Source organism: Pelophylax lessonae (genome assembly GCF_965119305.1).
Source record: "Pelophylax lessonae genome assembly, chromosome: 5".
In the NCBI taxonomy this organism is placed as follows: Eukaryota; Metazoa; Chordata; class Amphibia; order Anura; family Ranidae; genus Pelophylax; species Pelophylax lessonae.
Window position 1 is genome coordinate 191,215,241 of NC_138772.1, and position 23,948 is coordinate 191,239,188.

At 45.9% G+C, this 23,948-nt stretch overlaps 1 protein-coding gene across 1 annotated transcript in view; it reads left to right on the top strand.

Moving 5' to 3' along the window:
- LANCL2 (LanC like glutathione S-transferase 2) overlaps positions 1–23,948 on the top strand; it is a 100,573-nt gene that overhangs the window by 2,509 nt on the left and 74,116 nt on the right. The gene's annotated exons all lie outside the window — the stretch shown is intronic.

The following is a 23,948-nucleotide window of genomic DNA, read 5'->3' on the forward strand; positions in this document are numbered from 1 at the left end:
TATACCTTCTGCCCATACACTGAGCGATCTGCCCATACACTATACGATCTGCCCATACACTGAGCGATCTGCCCATACACTATACGATCTGCCCATACACTGAGCGATCTGCCCATACACTGAGCGATCTGCCCAAACACTGAGCGATCTGCCCATACACTGAGCGATCTGCCCATACACTGAGCGATCTGCCCATACACTGAGCGATCTGCCCATACACTGAGCGATCTGCCCATACACTGAACGATCTGCCCATACACTGAACGATCTGCCCATACACTGAGCGATCTGCCCATACACTGAGCGATCTGCCCATACACTGAACGATCTGCCCATACACTGAACGATCTGCCCATACACTGAACGATCTGCCCATACACTGAACGATCTGCCCATACACTGAACGATCTGCCCATACACTGAACGATCTGCCCATACACTGAACGATCTGCCCATACACTGAGCGATCTGCCCATACACTGAGCGATCTGCCCATACACTGAGCGATCTGCCCATACACTGAGCGATCTGCCCATACACTGAGCGATCTGCCCATACACTATACCTTCTGCCCATACACTGAGCGATCTGCCCATACACTGAGCGATCTGCCCATACACTGAGCGATCTGCCCATACACTGAGCGATCTGCCCATACACTATACCTTCTGCCCATACACTGAGCGATCTGCCCATACACTGAGCGATCTGCCCATACACTGAGCGATCTGCCCATACACTGAGCGATCTGCCCATACACTGAGCGATCTGCCCATACACTATACGATCTGCCCATACACTGAGCGATCTGCCCAAACACTGAGCGATCTGCCCATACACTGAGCGATCTGCCCATACACTGAGCGATCTGCCCATACACTGAGCGATCTGCCCATACACTGAGCGATCTGCCCATACACTGAGCGATCTGCCCATACACTATACCTTCTGCCCATACACTGAGCGATCTGCCCATACACTGAGCGATCTGCCCATACACTGAGCGATCTGCCCATACACTGAGCGATCTGCCCATACACTGAGCGATCTGCCCATACACTGAGCGATCTGCCCATACACTATAACTTCTGCCCATACACTGAGCGATCTGCCCATACACTATACCTTCTGCCCATACACTGAGCGATCTGCCCATACACTGAGCGATCTGCCCATACACTGAGCGATCTGCCCATACACTGAGCGATCTGCCCATACACTATACGATCTGCCCATACACTGAGCGATCTGCCCAAACACTGAGCGATCTGCCCATACACTGAGCGATCTGCCCATACACTGAGCGATCTGCCCAAACACTGAGCGATCTGCCCAAACACTGAGCGATCTGCCCATACACTGAGCGATCTGCCCATACACTGAGCGATCTGCCCATACACTGAACGATCTGCCCATACACTGAGCGATCTGCCCATACACTGAGCGATCTGCCCATACACTGAGCGATCTGCCCAAACACTGAGCGATCTGCCCATACACTGAGCGATCTGCCCATACACTGAACGATCTGCCCATACACTGAACGATCTGCCCATACACTGAGCGATCTGCCCATACACTGAGCGATCTGCCCATACACTGAGCGATCTGCCCATACACTGAGCGATCTGCCCATACACTGAGCGATCTGCCCATACACTGAGCGATCTGCCCATACACTGAGCGATCTGCCCATACACTGAGCGATCTGCCCATACACTGAGCGATCTGCCCAAACACTGAGCGATCTGCCCAAACACTGAGCGATCTGCCCAAACACTGAGCGATCTGCCCAAACACTGAGCGATCTGCCCAAACACTGAGCGATCTGCCCAAACACTGAGCGATCTGCCCATACACTGAGCGATCTGCCCAAACACTGAGCGATCTGCCCAAACACTGAGCGATCTGCCCAAACACTGAGCGATCTGCCCAAACACTGAGCGATCTGCCCAAACACTGAGCGATCTGCCCATACACTGAGCGATCTGCCCATACACTGAGCGATCTGCCCATACACTGAGCGATCTGCCCATACACTGAGCGATCTGCCCATACACTGAGCGATCTGCCCATACACTATACCATCTGATTGTACAATCTTCTTTCACGTCAACTAGGGAGGTGCTCATATTACATAGTTTTAGGAAATTGAAAGTTGATTGTATGCTCAGCTCGTAATGTGTATGGTAACCCTGAGACCAACTACTGTCACTGCTTATGCTGGCCATACACGTATCAATTTATGGGTGAGAAGATTCGTGGAATGAAAATTCTTTGAAAATTTGATGAATGGACAAATGTTGTTCAAAAAAATGTCTTTTACTGTTAACATTCAATTTCAAAATGAATGTAATTTCTTAACGATAACCATATACAGTATCTCACAAAAGTGAGTACACCCCTCACATTGTTGTAAATATTTTATTATATCTTTTGATGTGACAACAATGAAGAAATGACACTTTGCTACAATGTAAAGTAGTGAGTGTACAGATTCTATAAGTGTCGGTTCACACTGATCTGACCCGACTTCGGGCGACTAATGCCGTCTCCCGTGCACCGCGACTTCGGCGCGGCTTGCAACGACTTCACATAATGGAAGTCAATGCAAGTCGCTCCGACTTTCCAAAAAAAAAGGCGCAGGAACCTTTTTCTAAATCGGAGCAACTTGAGTCACTCCTATTAGAATGGTTTCTATTGCACAGCATGGACTGCTACTTGTCAGACGACCAGGTTGCCTGACAAGTCGGGAAACAGTGTGAATCGGCAATAACAGTGTAAATTTGCTGTCCCCTCAAAATAACTCAACACACAGCCATTAATGTCTAAAACGTTGGCAACAAAAGTGAGTACACCCCTAAGTGAAAATGTTCAAATTGGGCCCAAAGTGTCAATATTTTGTGTGGCCACCATTATTTTCCAGCACTGCCTTAACCGTCTTGGGCATGGAGTTCACCAGAGCTTCACAGGTTGCCACTGGAGTCCTCTTCCACTCCTCCATGATGACATCACAGAGCTGGTGGATGTTAGGGACCTTTCACTCCTCCACCTTCTGTTTGAGGAGGCCCCACAGATGCTCAACAGGGTTTAGGTCTGGAGTAGGGCTGCAACTAACGATTAATTTGTCTGTCGACTAATCTAACGATTATTTTTATTTTATTTTTTTTGCTTAATTGAGTGTTTTTTTTGATTAGCTAATTAATCCTGTAATTAATACAGAGACCTCTTTATTTTCTGATCAGCAAGGGATTTCACAAGCGGATCCCTTGTTGAAACGCAGATCAGAGGTTGCCCGTGTGAAAGGGGCCTTAGAGGCTTTGGGGGACCCTGCACACAGTTGCAGGGGAGCTTCTAGAGCAAGAAATAAGGTATTCTAGCTTGTTGCTTTGCTTTCAGGCCTCCTTCACATGGTCATAAAGTGGTGTTAATGCCTTAAGGTGAAAAACCTTCTATGCTGCAGGTTCCCCCATTTTCTCACGAGTCCGATCCAGCAATGTGCATGAGCGCAGGGGCTCTAGCTGCTCTCTCTACTCATTGGACAGATTGATAGCAGCAGGAGCCATTGATCCAGTGTTAATCCAGTGATGTGGGGGGCGGACCAAAGTACCGCTGTCTGTCATTGGATGCAGCAGGGGATCTCGGGAACAAGCCTGCACGGGTACCCCCATGGAAGGCTTTCTGTGGGGGCACCTGAGGAGGGCCCCGGAGTGTCAGCAGTGCATCCCAGAAGAGGATCGGGGCTGCTCTGCAATCATTTTGCACAGAGCAGGTAAGTATAATCACGTTTTGTTGTTTTTTATATAAAGAGGGTTTACAACTCTGTTAAGCTTATTTCGGTCTTTCAGGTGGCAGACAACAGATGCAGCTTGGATCAGTGCTGCAGCCATCTGGGGCAGTACGATTTTTTTTTTTTTTTTATCTAAAAAAAAAAAAAAAAAAACCATACTTTTTTTTTTTAATTTACCCAATCACTCTTGTATCCAATTCAAGACAGGTACTTGCTCTACATAGTTAGTAGATTGTACAACCTCCTTCAAGCTCGTTACAGTGCGGTTGTACACTACAGTCAGGTTGTATGGTATGTAGTCAGCTTTTTGGAGGATGCATGGCCCAGGTGATTGTTACATCTGCTCCAATGTCAACATGCTGCCTTGAAAATTGTAGTGGAACAATGACTGGCGTTGCCATGGGAAATGGTCAGCTTCCAGATCTCTGCAGTGATGAGTGGATGGGGTCATGTGCTGCTTTTGTTAGGTGGGTGTGTCCGGGCGGTGGGTGTTGTGTTGCCATCTCCACTAGTGGGCGGGGCTGGTAGGATATCTGCGGTTCAGTTCTGTGAATGGCCGCTTCATGCTGATGTCCGGCAGCTCTCATTGGCCTGTGGCTGCGGAAGGGGCGGGCTGCGGGTTTTGGCCGTGACATCATTGGCTGTGCCGCTGTGGTTTGAGAGCTGCGATCTCCCGGAGGATGCGGCCGACTCTATTGTGACAGCTGGGGCTTCCAGGGCCTCCCCGCCCGTCTACCTACAGGTATCGCTCTGATCTGGCGAGCTGTGCGGCGCTGTGGCCGGCCAGGGGGCGTGTGACGTCACGTGTTGACGCGTCGACGCCTTTCACGCACGTCGACGATTTTTTGTAGTCTACTACGTCGACTAGTCGTTGCAGCCCTAGTCTGGAGACATGCTTGGCCAGTCCATCACCTTTACCCTCAGCTTCTTTAGCAAGGCAGTGGCCATCTTGTAGGTGTGTTTGGGGTCATTATCATGTTGGAATATTGCCCTGCAGCTCAGTCTCTGAAGGGAGGAGGTCATGCTCTGCTTCAGTATGTCACAGTACATGTTGGCATTCGTGGTTCCCTCAATGAACTGTAGCTCCCCAGTGCCGGCAGCACTCATGCAGCCCCAGACCATGACACTCCCACCACCATGCTTGACTGTAGGCAAGACACACTTGTCTTTGTATTCCTCACCTGGTTTCTGCCACACACACTTGACACCATCTGAACCAATTAAGTTTATCTTGCCCTCATCAGACCACAGAACATGGTTCCAGTAATCCATGTCCTTAGTCTGCTTGTCTTCAGCAAACTGTTTGTGGGCCTTCTTGTGCATCATCTTTAGAAGAGGCTTCCTTCTGGGATGACAGCCATGCAGACGAATTTGATGCATTATGCGGCGTATGGTCTGAGCACTGACAGGCTGACCCCCCACCCCTTCAACCTCTACAGCAATGCTGGCAACACTCATCATAAGTATATTTCCCAAAGACAACCTCTGGATATGACGCTGAGCATGTGCACTCAACTTCTTTGGTCGACCATTGCAAGGCCTGTTCTGAGTAGAACCTGGCCAGTTAAACCGCTGTATGGTCTTGGCCACTGTGCTGCAGCTCAGTTTCAGGGTCTTGGCAATCTTCTTACAGCCTAGGTCATCTTTATGTAGAGCAACAATTCTTATTTCAGATCCTCAGAGAGGTCTTTGCCATGAGGTGCCATGTTGAACCTCCAGTGACCAATATGAGAGAGTGAGAGCCATAAAACCAGATTTAACACACCTGCTCCCCATTCACACCTGAGACCTTGTAACACTAACGAGTCACATGACACCAGGAAGGGAAAATGACTTATTGGGTCCAATGTATACATTTTCATTTAGGGGTGTACTCACTTTTGTTGCCAGTGGTTTAGACATTAATTGCTGTGTGTTGAGTTATTTTGAGGTGACAGTAAAGTTACACTGTTATACAAGCTGTACACTCACTACTTTACATTGTAGCAAAGTGTTATTTCTTCAGTGTTGTCACATCAAAAGATATAATAAAATATTTACAAAAATGTGAGGGGTGTACTCACTTTTGTGAGATACTGTACACTGCCCGAAAATTCCTTAGATCGAGAAAAGTTTTCTTTCCCACCCCTTGGAATATTTCCGTCACTGCAGTTGAAAACTGACATCGATTTGAACCCCACTAGCGATTAGAAAGTCAAACGAAAATTCCTGAACGAAAATTTATACGTGTATGGCCATCATTAGGTGGGTCCCAAAGGCGATCTGTACGTTGATTGATTGGTGTATTCAGGCCGGGTTCACACTGATGTGGTGCGGGACACTCCATGTAATTGGCACAGAAATCGCAGTACATTCCTGTGCAAGTTACATACAGTTTCTCTGGGGTGCTTGAGTGCGTGATCCCGGGTGACCAGATTCTGTAAATCACGCTGTGTTTTGCAAACAGATTGTGGGTTTCTTTAACTACTTGCCTTCTGTGCACTTAAACACCCTTCCCATCCAGACCAATTTTTAGCTTTCAGTGCTCGCACGCTTTGAATGACAATTGCGCGGTCATGCTACACTGTACCCATATAAAATTTTTATCATTTTTTTCACACAAACAGAGCTTTCTTTTGGTGGCATTTAATCATCTCTGGGTTTTTTATTTTTTATAAAAAAAAAGAAAAAAGACAGAAAATGTTGAAAAAAAAAAAAGTTTTTCTTATTTTTTGCGAGTAAATTTTGAAAATAAATAAATTTTTCTCCTTCACTGATGTGCGCTGATGAGGCGGCACTGATGGGCACTGATAGGCTGCACTGATGGGCACTGATGAGGTGGTACTTATGGGCACTGCTGAGGTGGCACTTATGGGCACTGATGAGGTGGCACTGATGAGGAGGTACTAATATGCCGCACTGATGAGCACTGATAGGCGGCACTGATGAGCACTGATAGGCGGCACTGCTGGGCACTGAGAGGTGGCACTGACGGGCACTGAGAGGTGGCACTGGCGGGCGGCACTGATGGGCACTGGCGGGCGGCACTGATGGGCACTGGCGGGCGGCACTGATGGGCACTGGCGGGTGGCACTGATGAGCACTGATGGGCGGCACTGATGAGCACTGATGAGCAGCACCATCAGTGCCCACACTCAGTGCCCATAGTGCTGCCAGTCAGTGCTCATCAGTGCCTAGATGAGCAGGCACTGATGGGCACTGACTGGCAGCACTATGGGCACTGATTGTGTGCACTGATGGGGGGCACTGATGGTGGGCACTGTGGGCATTGCAGGTGTGTTTGGTGTACCTCTGGTAATCAGGGCACTGGTGATCGGTGCCCTGATTACTTTTTTCTGTGTCCCCGGCGCTGTGCAGCTCTCCCTCCTTCCTCACACGCAGGCTCTGTGTGAGGAAGGAGCGCCGGCGATGAGAGATGATCTCATATGTTTACATATGAGATCATCTCTCATTGGACGGCTTGATCACGTGGTGAATGGCCGCTGTGATTGGCCATTCACCACGATCTGTGATCGGCTGTGTCCAAGGGACACGGCCGACACAGATTCCCCCCGATGCGCGCTCGCGGGAGCGCGCGGGGGGCGTGTCACTGGGAGGCCGTTTAAAAACGGCCTCCCGAAAATTCGAGTCCGCGCTGCAGCCGTATATAGGCTGTAGCGCGGACGGCAGGAGGTTAAAGCTTCTTTTACACTTGTGCAACTTGTCCTGCGACTTGTGACTGCAAAGTCACATGACAAGTCTTACTCCATAATTTCCAATGTGTACTGTTCAGATCATTCCAATCGGTGCAACATGGACTTTGCAGCGTCGCACTGATTTCCAAAAGTGGTTCCTGCACTACTTTTGGCAACTTCAGTGGGGGCTTCAATAGACATCTCTGTATGAACCTGCACAGATGTCTTTCGAGTCGCCCCCGAAGTCAGTCTGAAATGCGCCTTTGAAGTCACACAATTTCAAAACGTGTTCAGTGTGAATGAGGGCTAAAGTGGTTGTAAACCTTCAATTTTGTTTATACTTCCCTGCTCTGTGCAATTGTTTGGCACAGAGCAGCTCAGATCCTCCTCTTCTGGGGTGCCCTGCTGGCCCTCCAGGCTCCTCCACATCATTAAGTGCCCCCACAGAAGGCCCCTTTCCATGGGGGCACCCGTGCGGGCTCGCTCCCGAGTCCCGCTGCTGCATCCATTGACACAGACAGCAGGACTCGGCCCCGCCCCTGTGTCACTGAATTTGATTGACAGCAGCAGGAACCAATGGCTCCTGCTGCTATCAATCTGTCCAATGGGGAGAGACAGCGGCTGGAGCCACTGCGCTCATGCACGTCGCTGGATCTGATTGGGCTCAGGTAAGAAAAAGGAAGGGGGGGGAATCTGCAGCACAGTTGGTTTTTCACCTTAATGCATAGATAGAATGCATTAAGGCTCCGATCACACTATGGCGTTCTGAATCACAGGCGGAATCACCACGATTCTGCCCACAACAGCAAATCGTGGGACGCCCTTGCTATCCCCGTTTTTTTTTCAGTGGCATTTAAATTGCGGTGCGATTTTTGCAGCAATTGTCCCCCAGGGAATCATGGTAAAATCGCGCAAACAGAATCGCGGGACAACTGTCATCCAAAAAACAAGCATCCCGCGATTCTGTTTATGGGATTTTACAGCAATTTGTCGGACGACAATCACGCCACAGTTTGAGTGCTATTGAAAATGACAAAGATGCCAAAGCCTTCCCACAGATTGCAGCAATTCGGAATCGCAGATAGATTTACGGCGATTCCGCCCGCGATCCGACACGCCATAGTGTAAACGGAGCCTTTGGCGAAAAACCTTGAGGCTTTACAACCATCTTTAAGCTCACTGATTTGACATCTTGGTCTTGGACCAGTTGGGGATTCAGATCTGATGCTGATTGTACAATCTCCTTTAGATCTTCCAACTAGTATGTGGCAAAAGGGTTTTCCTGTTAAGATGGTGTAGGTAGGTCTTCATAGTATATGATCTTGGTAGATGTAAGGTTTAATTGTACGGAGATTGTAGGGATGAGCTGGGGCATGTCCAGATTAGGAAGCTGTCACCTGTACTGTGTGCTGCTTCTAATAGTGATCCAGTGGCTAATCAGCCACCTGGATTTCTTTTATAGGAAAAAGAATCGCAGAGTGTAAAAAAAAATCTGGATTATGGCTGATAACTTCAGCCATAACACTGGTAACCAACTTCAAAGTTGCCACATACAATCAGGTCCATAAATATTGGGACATTGACACAAATCAAATCTTTTTGGCTCTATACACCACCACAATGGATTTGAAATAAAACAAACAAGATGTGCTTTAACTGCAGACTTTCAGCTTTAATTTGAGGGTATTTACATCCAAATCAGGTGAACGGTGTATGAATTACAACATTTTGTATATGTGCCTCCCACTTTTTAAGGGACCAAAAGTAATGGGACAGATTAACAATCATAAATCAAACTTTCACTTTTTAATACTTGGTTGCAAATCCTTTGTAGTCAATTACAGCCTGAAGTCTGGAACGCATAGACATCACCAGACGCTGGGTTTCATCCCTGGTGATGCTCTGCCAGGCCTCTACTGCAACTGTCTTCAGTTCCTGCTTGTTCTTGGGGAATTTTCCCTTCAGTTTTGTCTTCAGCAAGTGAAATGCATCCTCAATCGGATTCAGGTCAGGTGATTGACTTGGCCATTGCATAACATTCCACTTCTTTCCCTTAAAAAAACTCTTTGGTTGCTTTCGCAGTATGCTTCGGGTCATTGTCCATCTGCACTGTGAAGCGCCGTCCAACGAGTTCTGAAGCATTTGGCTGAATATGAGCAGATAATATTGCCCGAAACACTTCAGAATTCATCCTGCTGCTTTTTTCAGCAGTCACATCATCAATAAATACAAGAGAACCAGTTCCATTGACAGCCATACATGCCCACGCCATGACACTACCACCACCATGCTTCACTGATGAGGTGGTATGCTTTGGATCATGAGCAGTTCCTTTCCTTCTCCATACTCTTCTCTTCCCATCACTCTGGTACAATTTGATCTTGGTCTCATCTGTCCATAGGATGTTGTTCCAGAACTGTGAAGGCTTTTTTAGATGTTTGGCAAACTCTAATCTGGCCTTCCTGTTTTTGAGGCTCACCAATGGTTTACATCTTGTGGTGAACCCTCTACATTAACTCTGGTGAAGTCTTCTCTTGATTGTTGACTTTGACACACATACACCTACCTTCTGGAGATCGTGCCAACTGTTGTGAAGGGTGTTTTCTTCACCAGGGAAAGAATTCTTCGGTCATCCACCACGGTTGTTTTCCGTGGTCTTCTGGGTCTTTTGGTGTTGCTGAGCTCACCGGTGCGTTCTTTCTTTTTAAGGATGTTCCAAACATTGATTTGGCCACACCTAATGTTTTTGCTCTCTCTCTGATGGGTTTGTTTTGTTTTTTCAGCCTAATGATGGCTTGCTTCACTGATAGTGACAGCTCTTTGGATCTCATAGTGAGAGTTGACAGCAACAGATTCTGAATGCAAATAGCACACTTGAAATTAACTCTGGAGTTTTTATCTGCTCCTTGTAAATGGGATAATGAGGGAATAACACACACCTGGCCATGGAACAGCTGAGCAGCCAATTGTCCCATTACTTTTGGTCCCTTAAAAAGTGGGAGGCACATATACAAACTGTTGTAATTCCTACACCGTTCACCTGATTTGGATGTAAATACCCTCAAATTAAAGCTGAAAGTCTGCAGTTAAAGCACATTTTTGTTTCATTTCAAATCCATTGTGGTGGGGTATAGAGACAAAAAGATTAGAATTGTGTAGATGTCCCAATATTTATGGACCTGACTGTATATATACAGTATCTCACAAAAGTGAGTACACCCCTCACATTTTTGTAAATATTTTATTATACCTTTTCATGTGACAACACTGAAGAAATGACACTTTGCTACAATGTTAAGTAGAACATGTACAGCTTGTATAACAGTGTAAATTTGCTGTCCCCTCAAAATAACTCAACACACAGCCATTAATGTCTAAACCTCTGGCAACAAAAGTGAGCACACCCCTAAGTAAAATGTCCAAATTTAGTCCAATTAGCCAATTTGCCTCCCCGGTGTCATGCAAGGTCTCAGGTGTGAATGGGGAGCAGGTGTGTTAAAGAGGAAGTAAACCCTCCTCTGCAACTTTTACCTATAGGTAAGCCTATGATAAGGCTTACCTATAGGTACAGTAAATATCTCCTAAACATGTACCGTTTAGGAGATATTTACCTTACATGCAGCCAGTGACGTCACTGGCGCATGCGCTCTGAAGGAACGGCCGCTGGTGCCGTTCCTTCAGAGCCCCGTGGAGTGACGTCACCGCGGCTCCGGCCAATCAGATGGCCGGATGCCGCTATCCCAGAAGACGGGCGACTGGACATGACGCCCGTCATACAGGTAAGTGGGTGGGACAGCGGGGCTCGTTCTAAGGTAAGTATTTCATAATGAGCTAGTATGCGATGCATACTAGCTCATTATGGGTTTCTCTTTCAGGTTGCAAAAAAAAAAAAAAAGTTATGTGTTTACAATCTCTTTAAATTTGGTGTTATCGCTCTCACTCTCATACCGGTCACTTGAAGTTCAACATGGCACCTCATGGCAAAGAACTCTCTGAGGATCTGAAAAAAATAATTGTTGCTCTACGTAAAGATGGCCTAGGCTATAAGAAGATTGCCAAGACCCTGAAACTGAGCTGCAGCACGGTGGGCAAGACCATACAGCGGTTTAACAGGACAGGTTCCACTCAGAACAGGCCTCGCCATGGTCGACCAAAGGAGTTGAGTGCACGTCATATCCAGAGGTTGTCTTTGTGAAATAGACGTATGAATGCTGCCAGCATTGCTGCAGAGGTTGAAGGAGTGGGGTGTCAGCCTGTCAGTGCTCAGACCATACGCTGCATAATGCATCAAATTGGTCTGCATGGCTGTCGTCCCAGAAGGAAGCCTCTTCTGAAGATGATGCACAAGAAAGCCCGCAAACAGTTTGCTGAAGACAAGCAGACTAAGGACATGGATTACTGGAATCCTGTCCTGTGGTCTTCTGAGACCAAGATAAACTTATTTGGTTCAGATGGTGTCAAGCGTGTGTGGCAGCAACCAGGTGAGGAGTACAAAGACAAGTGTGTCTTGCCTACAGTCAAGCATGGTGGTGGGAGTGTCATGGTCTGGGGCTGCATGAGTGCTGCCGCCACTGGGGAGCTACAGTTCATTGAGGGAACCATGAATGCCAACATGTACTGTGACATACTGAAGCAGAGCATGATCCCCTCCATTCGGAGACTGGGCCGCAGGGCAGTAATCCAACATAACAAACCCCAAACACACCTCCAGGACGATCACTGTCTTGCTATAGAAGCTGGGGGTAAAGGTGATGGACTGGCCAAGCATGTATCCAGACCTAAACCCTATTGAGCATGTGTGGGGCATCCACAAACGGAGGGTGGAGGAACGCAAGGTCTCTAACATCAACCAGCTCTGTGATGTCATCATGGGGGAGTGGAAGAGGACTCCAGTGGCAACCTGTGAAGCTCTGGTGAACTCCATGCCCAAGACGGTTAAGGCAGTGCTGATAAATAATGGTGGCCACACAAAATATTGACACTTTGGGCCCAATTTGGACATTTTCACTTAGGGGTGTACTCACTTTTGTTGCCAGTGGTTTAGACATTAATGGCTGTGTGTTGTTATTTTGAGGGGACAGCAAATTTACACTGTTATACAAGCTGTACACTGACTACTTTACATTGTATCAAAGTGTAATTTCTTCAGTGTTGAACATGAAAATATATAATAAAATATTTACAAAAGGGGTGTACTCACTTTTGTGAGATACTGTATACGTAATTACATATTGCGGTCTTGAAGTGGCTATATAAGGTATATACTACATGGGGGCTGGAATTGTCCTAGCCACATATGATTGATCGGTACAGGTGACAGTTTCCTGGTGGGCTCTGATCCTACCCTGGACATGTCCCAGCTCATCACTGCATAGGTTGTATGGCCAGATAGTACTGTGTATAGTGGGCTCTATGGTGGGCATACATGCTTTGATAAATGATGGATTTATTTTCCGATCCTGATAGGAATAATTGATCTGTAGTCGAATGCACATTTGGTTGGTTGATATAAAACACGCAGGGAAGTGGATTTCAACATCTAGTTGGAAGATTCTTTCATGGGTTATTGATCATATCTCAGTGTCCTATAATCTGATTGATCAAAATACAATCAATTTCACGAATTAAGTATCTTAGTGCTGCTGATCAATGTAGCACAATCTATGATGTTTCGTCCACAGCCGATCGACTCAGTTTGACTGCATTCAATCCAAATCAAAGAGAAGGGAAATAAAATATATTTGATTTGTTATCTGATCATTTTAACCACTTGCCGACTGCTTACATTGACAGTACTGCGGCAAAGCGGCTCTTGTAGGTCTAGCGACATAGACCTACGTCAGGCGCGATCACGGTTCGCAGGGCGCGCTCCCTGCGAGCCGATCCTGGTCTGATTCGGCTGAGAATCGATCAGTCACCAGATGCAGACCAATGATTTTTGGTCTGGATCTGGTGATCGGTTCTAGCCAATGGCATCAGGTCCCCTGCTTGTGTAATGTAAACACAGGCAGGGGAAGTGATGTAATTTTCCCTCCTGGAGCCCTTTCGGTTCCAGGAGAAGAAGAAGCATCAAAAACGTGAGTTCCACCAAGCACTACACTGACACTTCCTCACATAGGCACATTTAACTCCTTGATCACCCCCCAAACCCCTCACAGTGAACACTATATACAGTGGTATACAGATCTTTTACTGATCACTGTATAAGCGTCACTTGTGACCCTAATTTGTGCTTGCGTTAGGCCCAAATAGGGTTATGGCACCCGCCATCTATCCCCTAATAAAGTTTTAACCCCTTGATCACCCCCCGTTAACCCCTTCGCTCCCTATCACACAGTGCACTAAATACAGTATATAGGTAAATACTGATCACTGTATTTAGTGTCACTTGTGACCCTAATTTGCGATTGTGCTAGGCCCAAATAGGGTTAGGGCACCCGCCATCTATCCCCTAATAAACTTTTAACCCCTTGATCTCCCCCAGTTAACCCCTTCACTCCCTATCACACAGTGCACTAATATATACAGTATATCAGATAACTACTGCTCACTATATTAGTGTCACTTGTGACCCTAATTTGCGCTAGGCCCAAATAGGTTTAGGCCACCCGCCATACATCCCCTATAAAGGTTTAACCCCTTGATCTCCCCCAGTTAACCCCTTCACTGCCCTGTCACAGTGTTCACTATATACAGTGATTACCGATCACTATATTAGTGTCACGGGTGACGCTACTTAGGCTAGTTAGCGTTAGGATCCCACCACACCACCGTTATTTAGCATCAGTTAGAGTCAAGTACACTAACACACATACACACACACACACACACACACACACACACACACACACCTCCATTACTAGTATAGTGTTTGAATAGATCAATATCTGATCTGATCAGAACTATACTAGCGTTCCCATCATTTCGTGTTCCCAAAACGCAGTGTTTGCACAATCAGCACTGATTCCTGCCAGCACCTGCGTTTAGCCCCTCCGCCCAGCCCACCCTACCCAGGCAAGTGCAGTAATCAATAGATTACTGTCACTTCCAAAAAACACAAATCACACAAAACTGCTGCGTTAGCAGAGTCAGGCCTGATCTCTGCTAGCACTAGCAGTTTTTTTTTTTTTTTTGTAGGGACCAAATAGTCCTTGACAACCAGGTGCTTTTTTACCTGTTACACTACTGTACCGGTAAATCTAGTTACTAAAATGTCCAAAAGTTGGTACAGTAGTGCAGGGGCTTACAGTATACTGGCCATGTCAGATGAGAGCGATGGAGAAGCCTCACTGGCAGAATCAGGGTCAGTATATGAACCTGTAGACCGCAGCGGCTCCCTGACAGATAGCTCCGACGATGGAGTGGTCCCTGCTAAGGTAAGGCATACCCGACCCCATTCTGGAGTTGCTGAGATGCAAGAACCGGATGTTTCTCGTATGCAGCAGAGTGCCAGTACTAGTGCCGCTCACACTTCTTGTGATCTGGCAAGCACGAGGGGCCTAGTACACCCTGGACCTAGTAAAACCAGCACTGCAGTAAGACTTGGTGACGTGGCAAGTCCCATAAGTGCAGTTGAAGCTGGTGCAGTGGCTAGCACGAGTAGTGGCCCGCAGCCACCGCGTATTCGAAGACAGGCCCGTAGAGCCCATAATGTCCTCAATGAAGCGCTGGCATATCCAAATTGGCAGCCCACAGTTTCTACAGCACCAGTACTTCCCCCTATTCACTGCCCAACCCGGAATTCGAGTGGAAACAGCTGGTTTTAATCCCCTTAACTTTTTTGAGCTGTTTTTCACTGAAGATCTTTACAGATCTATTGTGGATCAATCAAATTTATACGCACATCAATTCATCGCCGCCAACTCAGATTCACCCCTATAACGATTCCCAATTTTAAAATCTTTCTGGGCCTATCCTTCAACATGGGCATTACAAAAAAGAATGAATTGCGGTTACATTGGTCCACTGACTCAATTCATCAAATGCACATGTTCTCTGCTGCTATGTCCAGGATTCGATACGAACAAATATTTTGGTTCATGCAATTTAACGACAATGAACTCTGTCGTCCTCAGGGAGACCCTGAATATGATCGGCTCCACAAAATTCGGCCCCTCGTAGACCACTTCAATCAGCGGTTTGCAGCCTTGTTTACCCCCGAACAAGATGTCTGCATTGACGAGTCCCTGATAAAGTTTACTGGCCGCCTTGCTATGAAACAGTACCTCCCCAGCAAGCGTGCCAGATACGAGGTCAAACTGTAAAAGCTCTGTGACAGGGCCACAGGTTATACAGTTAGATTCCGTGTCTACGAGAGAAAAGATAGCACTGTGGAGCCCCCCGACTGCCCAGACTACATAGGGAGCAGCGGTAAGGTAGTTTGGGACTTGGTGTCACCCTTATTCGGAAAGGGGTACCACTTGTACGTAGACAATTTTTTTCAAGCGTGCCACTTTTTAGATACCTCTTTCAATTGCAAATTGGCGCTTGTGCCACCGTGCGATCTAATCGACGGGGCTTCCCCCAATGGCTAGTAAATGCCCCACTGAGTCCGGGGAGAGAGAGCCTGCTTGAGGTGCGATGAATTGCTTGCAGTGATGGGAGGGACAAACGGAACGTTTTCTTTCTGTCCTCCATTCACCTAGACACGGCAGTCTAAATAACTACGGTCACCGGTGTTGTTGTTGAGAAGCCCCTCTGTGTCCACGGCTATAACCGTAAAATGGGAGGGGTGGACTACCATCAGATGATGGGACCGTACTTAATTGCCCGTAAGGCCAGACGCTGGTACAAAAAAGTGTCTGTATACCTATTTCAATTGGCTATTTACAACGCCTTTTGTCTTATACAAAACGTCTGCCGGAACATTATCCTTCTTTCAATTCCAAGAAGAGATAATCAGAGCCCTTCTGTATCCAGCCGGTGCTCCTGCCCAACTTCCCCAACCAGATGCAGTGAGCCGGCTGCATGAGAGGCATTTTCCGGAATTCCTCCCGAGTACCCCTACCCAAAAATACCCCCAAAAAAGATGCCGTGTCTGCAGCAAGCGCGGATTTAGGCGTGACACCCATAATTATTTTCCTGACTGTCTTGACCGACCTGGTCTTTGCCACGGTGACTGTTTCCATCGCTACCACACACTAGTGGATTATTAGCGTAGGGTACAGCACGGCACAGTTTATGGCACATTTACACAGGGTCTCAAAAGATGTTCGATGGCTATCGTCATTTTAAGAGACCCTATCCTGGAACCTGGAACTCTAACGTTGAAGAAAAAAAAAAGTGTAAAAAAAAAAAAAATACATAAAAACATAAAATAAAAATTACAAAAAAAACATTAAAAAAGCCAAAAATAGTTGTCGTCTAAGTTATTTTTATGTTGTTCTACACTTCCTATTGTACTTTTACTGTACTTTGTTTTTCATTCTTTTGTTAACCTGTTTCTCTTGCAGGTATCCGTCGGCTGCCACACTGATTTTATATATTCTGACACAAACAGCGTTTGCGCTCAGCATATATGGATACCTTTGATGGCAGCAGCTGTGGTAGGTTGATTTCTCCACTGCAGTTAAAATACCTTTAGGTATACGTGGAATATTGTCATGTATACCCACCATTAAATCAGTGGGTTTGGTTGTTGGGCGGTTAATGGTGTGTATACTACACAATATTCCTGTGGTGATTTCTGTTAGGTTCTCTTTTTTTTGTTCAGCCCACAGGCTGCATGAAAAAAAAAAAAACTACAATATATGCCAAACAAGGACCAGCAATGTACTGTTACGTTGCTGGACTTTGAGAGGTTATACCAGGATGATGCCTGCAGATTTAGGCATCACCTTGGTATCGTTTTTTACAGCCAGCGGTCGGCTTACATGTAAAAGCAATCCTAGCAGATAATTGGCTGCTATACTGCTTTTACATGCAGTAACGCCTTCTGTGTTTTTTCTCGGGCTCTCCTGTCCCACCGGTTAACCCGAAAGTGCAGTCGGTGGTTCAGTTATCTAACCATAGAGCTGATTGGAGATGAGAATGGCTCCAATCATCTCTATGGCCTAAGATACCGGAAGCTACGAGCATTTAATGACTTCTGTTTCGCCAGAAATAAACAGCGCCATTGGGAAATTGGGAAAGCATTTTATCACACCAATTTTGGTGTGGTCAGATGTGTTAAGGTCAGAGGAGAGATCTGGAGTCTAAAAGACCCCAATTTTTTTAAAAAAAGAGTACCTGTCACTACAGATTGCTATCATAGGGGATATTTAAATTCACTGTGATAACAATAAAAATGATTTAAAAAAAAAAAATGAAAGGAAAGGTGTCAAAATAACATAAAAAATCAAAAAAAAAAAAAAATCAAGCCCCCCTGTCCCCACGTGCTTGCGCGCAAATGCGCACACAAGCGTTGGCCTAGTGTCATATGTAAACCGCAATTGCGCCATGCATGTGAGGTATCGCCGCGAACGCCAGGTCGAGGGCAGTAATTCTTGCAGTAGACCTCCTCTGTAAGTCCAAAGTGGTAACCTGTAAAAAATTTTAAAGGCTTTTAAAACCGTACGTAGATTGTTGCCGCTGCAATGTGGGCATGTGCAATTTTTAAAGCATGGCATGTTTGGTGTCTATGTACTCGGCATAATATCTTTTAAATTTTACCAAACAATTCGGAATTATATAGTGTATTTCTGCATTAAATATAAAAAAAGTGTTTTTTTTCCCGCAAAATTGCGTTTGGAAAATATGTGCGCAAATACTGTGTGACAAAAAAAATTGCAACATCCACCATTTTGTTCTGTTGGGCCTCTTCTTAAAAAAAAAATTATATAATGTTTTGGGGGTTCAAAGAAATTTTCTTGTAAAAAAAAAAAAAAAAAAAAAAATGTATATATATTTTTATGTAAACAAAAAGTCCCAAAAAAGGCTTGGTTTTTAAGTGGTTAGAAGAGTGGGTGATGTGTGGCTAAGATTAAGCATAAAATGCCGGGACAGTTCAAACACCCCCAAAATGACCCCTTTTCGGAAAGTAGACACCCAAAGTTATTTGCTGAGAGGCATATTGAGTCCATGGAGTATTTTATATTTTGCCCTAAGTTTTGGGAAAATTATTATTATTTTTTTTTTTACACAAAGTTGTCACTAAATGATATATTGCTCACGCATGCCAGGGGTATATGTGAAATGACACCCCAAAATACATTCTGCTGCTTCTCCCGAGTACAGTGATACCACATGTGTGAGACTTTTGGGGAGCCTAGCTGTGGACGGGACCCCGAAATCCAATCCCCACCTTCAGGTTTTCTAATGGCGTAAATTGCTTATTTTACCTCTGCACTACCTGTCACAGTTTCAGAGGCCCTGAGATTTCAAGATAGCACAAAACCCCCCCAAATTACCCCATTTTGCAAAGTAGACACTCCAAGCTATTTGCTGAGAGGCATGGTGAGTCCATGGAATATTTTATATTTTGGCACAAGTTTCAGGAAAATTATTTCTTTTTTTTTTTTGTTTTACTTGTCACTAAATGATATATTGCTCACACATGCCATGGGTATATGTGAAATGACACCCCAAAATACATTATGCTGCTTCTGAGTACCGGGATACCCCATTTGTGAGACTTTTCGACAGTCTAGCCACGTACAGGACCCCGAAAACCAATCGCCACCTTCAGGCTTTCTAAGGGCGTAAATTGTTGATTTCACTCCTTACTACCTATCACAGTTTTGAAGGCCATGAAATGCCAAGATAGCAAATCATCACTGACTGTGAAAACTTTATGCTGGACCTCATGCAACTTGGATTCTGTTCCTCTCCACTCTTTCTCCACACTCTTGGACCTTGATTTCCAAATGAAATGCAAAATGTTCCACAGCCTGTGATGATTTGGGGATCCATGTCATCTGCTGGTGTTGGTCCACTGTGTTTTATCAAGTCCAAAGTCAGCGCAGCCCTCTACCAGGAAATTCTAGAGCATTTTGCTTTTCTACTATACTATAAAAGATATAAAAAAAAAAAAAAAAAAGTGACAAATCCAATTTATTCATCAATTTAGGTCAATATGTATTCTGCTACATATTTTTGGTAACAAAAATCCCAATAAGCATATATTGATTGGGTTTGTGCAAAACTTATCACTTCTACAAACTAGGGATATATTTATGGAGTTTTTATTTATTTATTTATTTTTGTACTAGTAAATGGCAGCGATCAGCGACTTGTGCAGCGATATTGCGGCAGATAAATCGGACACTAACTGACACTTTTTGGAATCAGTGACAGTAATACAGTGATTAGTGCTTAAAATATGCACTGTCACTGTACTAATGACACTGGTAGGGAAGGGGTTAACGTCAGGGGTGATCAAAGGGTTAAATGTGCTCCTAAGGAGTGCTTTTTAACTATGTGGGGGGAGGTGCTTGTACTGTGGGAAGACAGAGATCCATGTTCCTGCTTAGCAGAAACGCAGGATCTCTACCTTCCCTTGTCACAGAATGGTGATCTGCTTTGTTTACATAGGCAGATCTGCCTGTGCCTCAAACGATCAGTAGGGGCCCAGGGTGTCCAATCACAGCGGGAGCGGGTTGCCGGCGGCACATGTGCGTGCCCCAGACCTGGAAGTGATTCTGCGCACAGGAGCCTCCGCTCCCCAGTAAATGTATTTGGGGTGGTCGGCAAGAAGTGAAAGTGGTTGTAAACCTCAGACATAAAATATGAATAAAGCAATGCATATATATCTATAGTGTGTACTTGTCTCAGTTAAGAGCACTAAGTGTAATTTCTGTTCTCTTCTTTGTTCCTCTGCTGTCTCCATGAGTGACTTCTGAAAAGTTTTAATGATACCAAGAGAAAAAAAATGTGAAAGGGGGAGGTATCTCAAGTAGATTGACAGCCTCAGATCTGTTCCTGTAAGCTGAGTGGTGGGGGGTGTGTCCCTTCCCTCCAATCAGCTCTCAGAGCTGTCCTTGCTCTCCATCCCCTTTTTTCTGAACTCAGACAAGCTTTATAATTCACCACTTTGAACAGATGTAGAGAAGAGAATGCTGCAGGTAAATAGGCACAACTTATGTAGGAGGATTTGTTTAATTTATATGTATCACACAAGGCCAGTCACTTCACTGGGTATATGTTTAGGTTTACAACCACTTTACATTTTTACTAAACCCACAACAGTTAAATCAATGTGAATATGCAGTAAAACATGCATGCTATACTCACTGTGGAGCCTAAGAGGGTTATTCCTGTGCATTGTGTAAAAAGGCTGTTTGATCCTGTCTTCTCTGATCCTCTTCTTCTTCCACAGTCCATATTCTGATAATACTGAGCCTTGTGGGAAAGCTGCACATGCTCAGTTTAGTGTGTATTGCTAGGGTGTAGTGTGTATTGCACTGTCCAGACAGAGGGTCGGGGGTCTTGCAGCCTCATGGGACAGTCAGGGGAGAATGAAAACTCCTCCTACAGGCTTTAACCAGACACTGCTAGAAGTCATAAGACTGCTATATACTGCTGATGAGAAAAGGTACTATTTAGCAGTTTATATTTATTAAAACATTTGCATTTCCATGTTTTGTGTACTGTGGGAGACCAGATATAGTGAATGCAGGGTCCTGGGTTTAGTAACACTTTAATTGGGTGTAGAAAATCACTCCATGTGCAGCTGGAGAGCTTTTCAATGACCTGTAAAGGCTGAGCAGCCACAGCAAAATGTAAGTACCTGCTGCAGGAAATTCACTGATCTGGGTGATGTATGGCCAGGGCACTCATGTGAATTAGCTCTAAGGTAGTGATGGCGAACCTTGGCACCCTAGATGATTTGGAATTACTTTTCCTATGATGCTCAACTACACGGCAGAATGCATGAGCATCATGGTAAATGTAGTTCCAAAACATCTGGGGTGCGTCATCACTGCTCTAAGGCCTCAATCATACATCTGGGTAGTGCGTGGTGGTTGTGGACAGCTGCAGCTGGGGGGCCTGTACAAAGCAATGACTGGCTGTCCAGCACCATGGCTGTCTACACATCCAGCACTAAGGCTGGAGACAGATGACTGGCCCTTGGTGAAGACAGATAGCGTCCAGCGCCGGTTATCTGTCCCTAGCCGCAGGTAACCGCTGGGTGTGCGAATACATGCAGACAAAGTGGATTTGATTTAAACCACAATTTAAATCACTTGCAAAAAAAGCTTGATTTAAATCAACTCGATTGAAATCCTAATTTTTCAAGAGCAACTGTCGTTTCAGACCCGCTGTTGACTCACCGACAGTCCCATTCACTTTTGGGAAGGCTGGTGATGCGGCAGTGACACAAGGTGAGGGACGTGGCAGCAAACACGTGAGTGGATGCCCCGCTAACAGGCGCTGCCATGATGGATCTGAAATGACAGGTGCTCTTTAAATGTAAGGACTCATTCTTGCTGGTAGTTAGTGTGAAATTGTGCGAATGCATCAATGCAGTGCATGTTATCTCAGCTTGCAGAGCTGAGCATTGAATAAGTTAACCAAAAATTTAAATATTGTAGAATATACAGCCTCATGCTACATAACTGAGCTTCATTTCATGCTGAATAAATTAAATTATTAATGTATCTTAAAAAGAAAACTGTCTTAAGATAGATTTTTACTCCAAAAAGCATTTTATTAAAATGAATTCTATTTAAACAAAAACTTATTTTTTTTATTTTTTTTATTTTTTTTTTGCAAAAAATATCAATTTGTATCCATCCTGCATACAGATAGCCACCGTGCCTAACAGCCTGCGATTGCTTTGTACAGACTAAAGCCCCGTACACACGTACCGAATGTCGGCCGAACGATCGGCCATCTTTTGTCCGGTGCTGTCCTGTCGGGTGAAAAGTGCTAAAGACTGCACACGAATTTTGTCAGCCAACAACAGCCGACTGCAGAAGTGATGTCATGTGATGGTTAACTTTCCGTGTGTTTTTTCTTCTCTGAGCATGCCCAGTCTTGCTCATCTGCTGTTTATCGGCCGAATTCTGTACTGACTGGCGAACAATCGGCCGTTCTGGTGACGGCCAACAAAAATTTTAATGCCTGCACACCAGATTCTGTTCGGCCGAAAAGTCGCAGTCGGTTGTCGGAAGCATCACACTAACAAGCCGACAATCGGCCAATCGGTCGGTGGCCGAATATTTACGGCCGACAATTGCTACGTGTGTACGGGCCTTTACTTGCCACAGCTGTCTGCAAGGATCTGCTTATTAGTCACGTGAATGAGGCCCAAGGCTGGCTTCTAGAAGTTATTGGTTTGGGCTATCTTTCACAATATCTTTCTGTACTGTCCATACCTTGTTTTTTTCTTTTTCTAAATTTTTTATTTTTTTGTTTTTAAAAATGGATCTTACAAAGATCTATTTGGAATGTGACAAAAGTGATGCGTAGGAGGGCTGTAGTGAGAGCACATGTAGAAGTGTTGACTTATGCAGGGCTGTCGTAGCAGTGATCTCCTGCAGTCTCATGGGTATTCAGGCTGTCTTCCAAAGCATGGTCCCAGTCTCCAACAACACCTCTGACCATCTCTTGTTGTACAGTGCATTCAGAAAGTATTCACAGCACTTAACTTTTTTTCTGGACTGGGCGACGGGCTGGATAATCTAGATCCAGTAGTCACCTCAGTCTGGCCAACGAGTGCAAGCACAGACCTCAGCTCAGCGCTAGGTTGGCCACGACATTGCCCCACTGGACGGGGGCTGGCCTGCGAGGTAAACTCCTTGCGAGGTCTTGGCCCGAGTCGCAGCGTTCCTCCTGGCCGACAGCCCCCCATTTTGATGGAGAGGGATTCTGTCCCGAGCGGTGCCCGTCTGGTTCCTGGTATGGTGAGTAGCTGCCCCCCCTCTCCCCCAGGGTGGTTTGGTAACTGTCCCCCATCCTACCCCCCCCCACATATGTTGGGGCTGTTTGGGTGGTCTGGTCTACCTCCTGGGGTGGGGGCAGGTCGCTATGCTGGATAATAGGGGCTGAGGGGAGCGCGCTGCCGGGCGATTGACTGTGCGGGGGGGGGGTTGTACCTTGTGAGGGGCTCCTGCCAGGGCCCCCTGTCCTGCCTTGGTCTGTCCTTGAGGCCTGGGTTCCCTCCTTGGTCCCTGTAAGCCGCCATTTTGTTGTAGCCTATGTGTTTCTATACATGGCGGCCATGTTTGTGTAGTCCGACAGCCATTTTGCGGTTGTTTGCCGTTGAAATAGCGGTGGCGGCGGCCACGACAGTTGAGCCCTGTTGGTGGCGATTTCGGTGGTTGGAGCCCCTCCTCATCCCCTGGTATTGACTCATGGATCCTTTCACTTCCTGATCGCCACGCGTAGAGTGCAGTTTATACTGGTGGGAATCTCTCCTCCCTCTGCTGAGGATCGCTTTGTGCTTGTTCCTGGTGCCGGGTGGTGCTGCCAGCATGGTGGGGTTTGTCCCTTGCAGTGTTTTACACTTTTTGTGGGATCCCCCTGGTGACTCATGGAGTGTTTTTGGAGCAAATTTCTCCAGC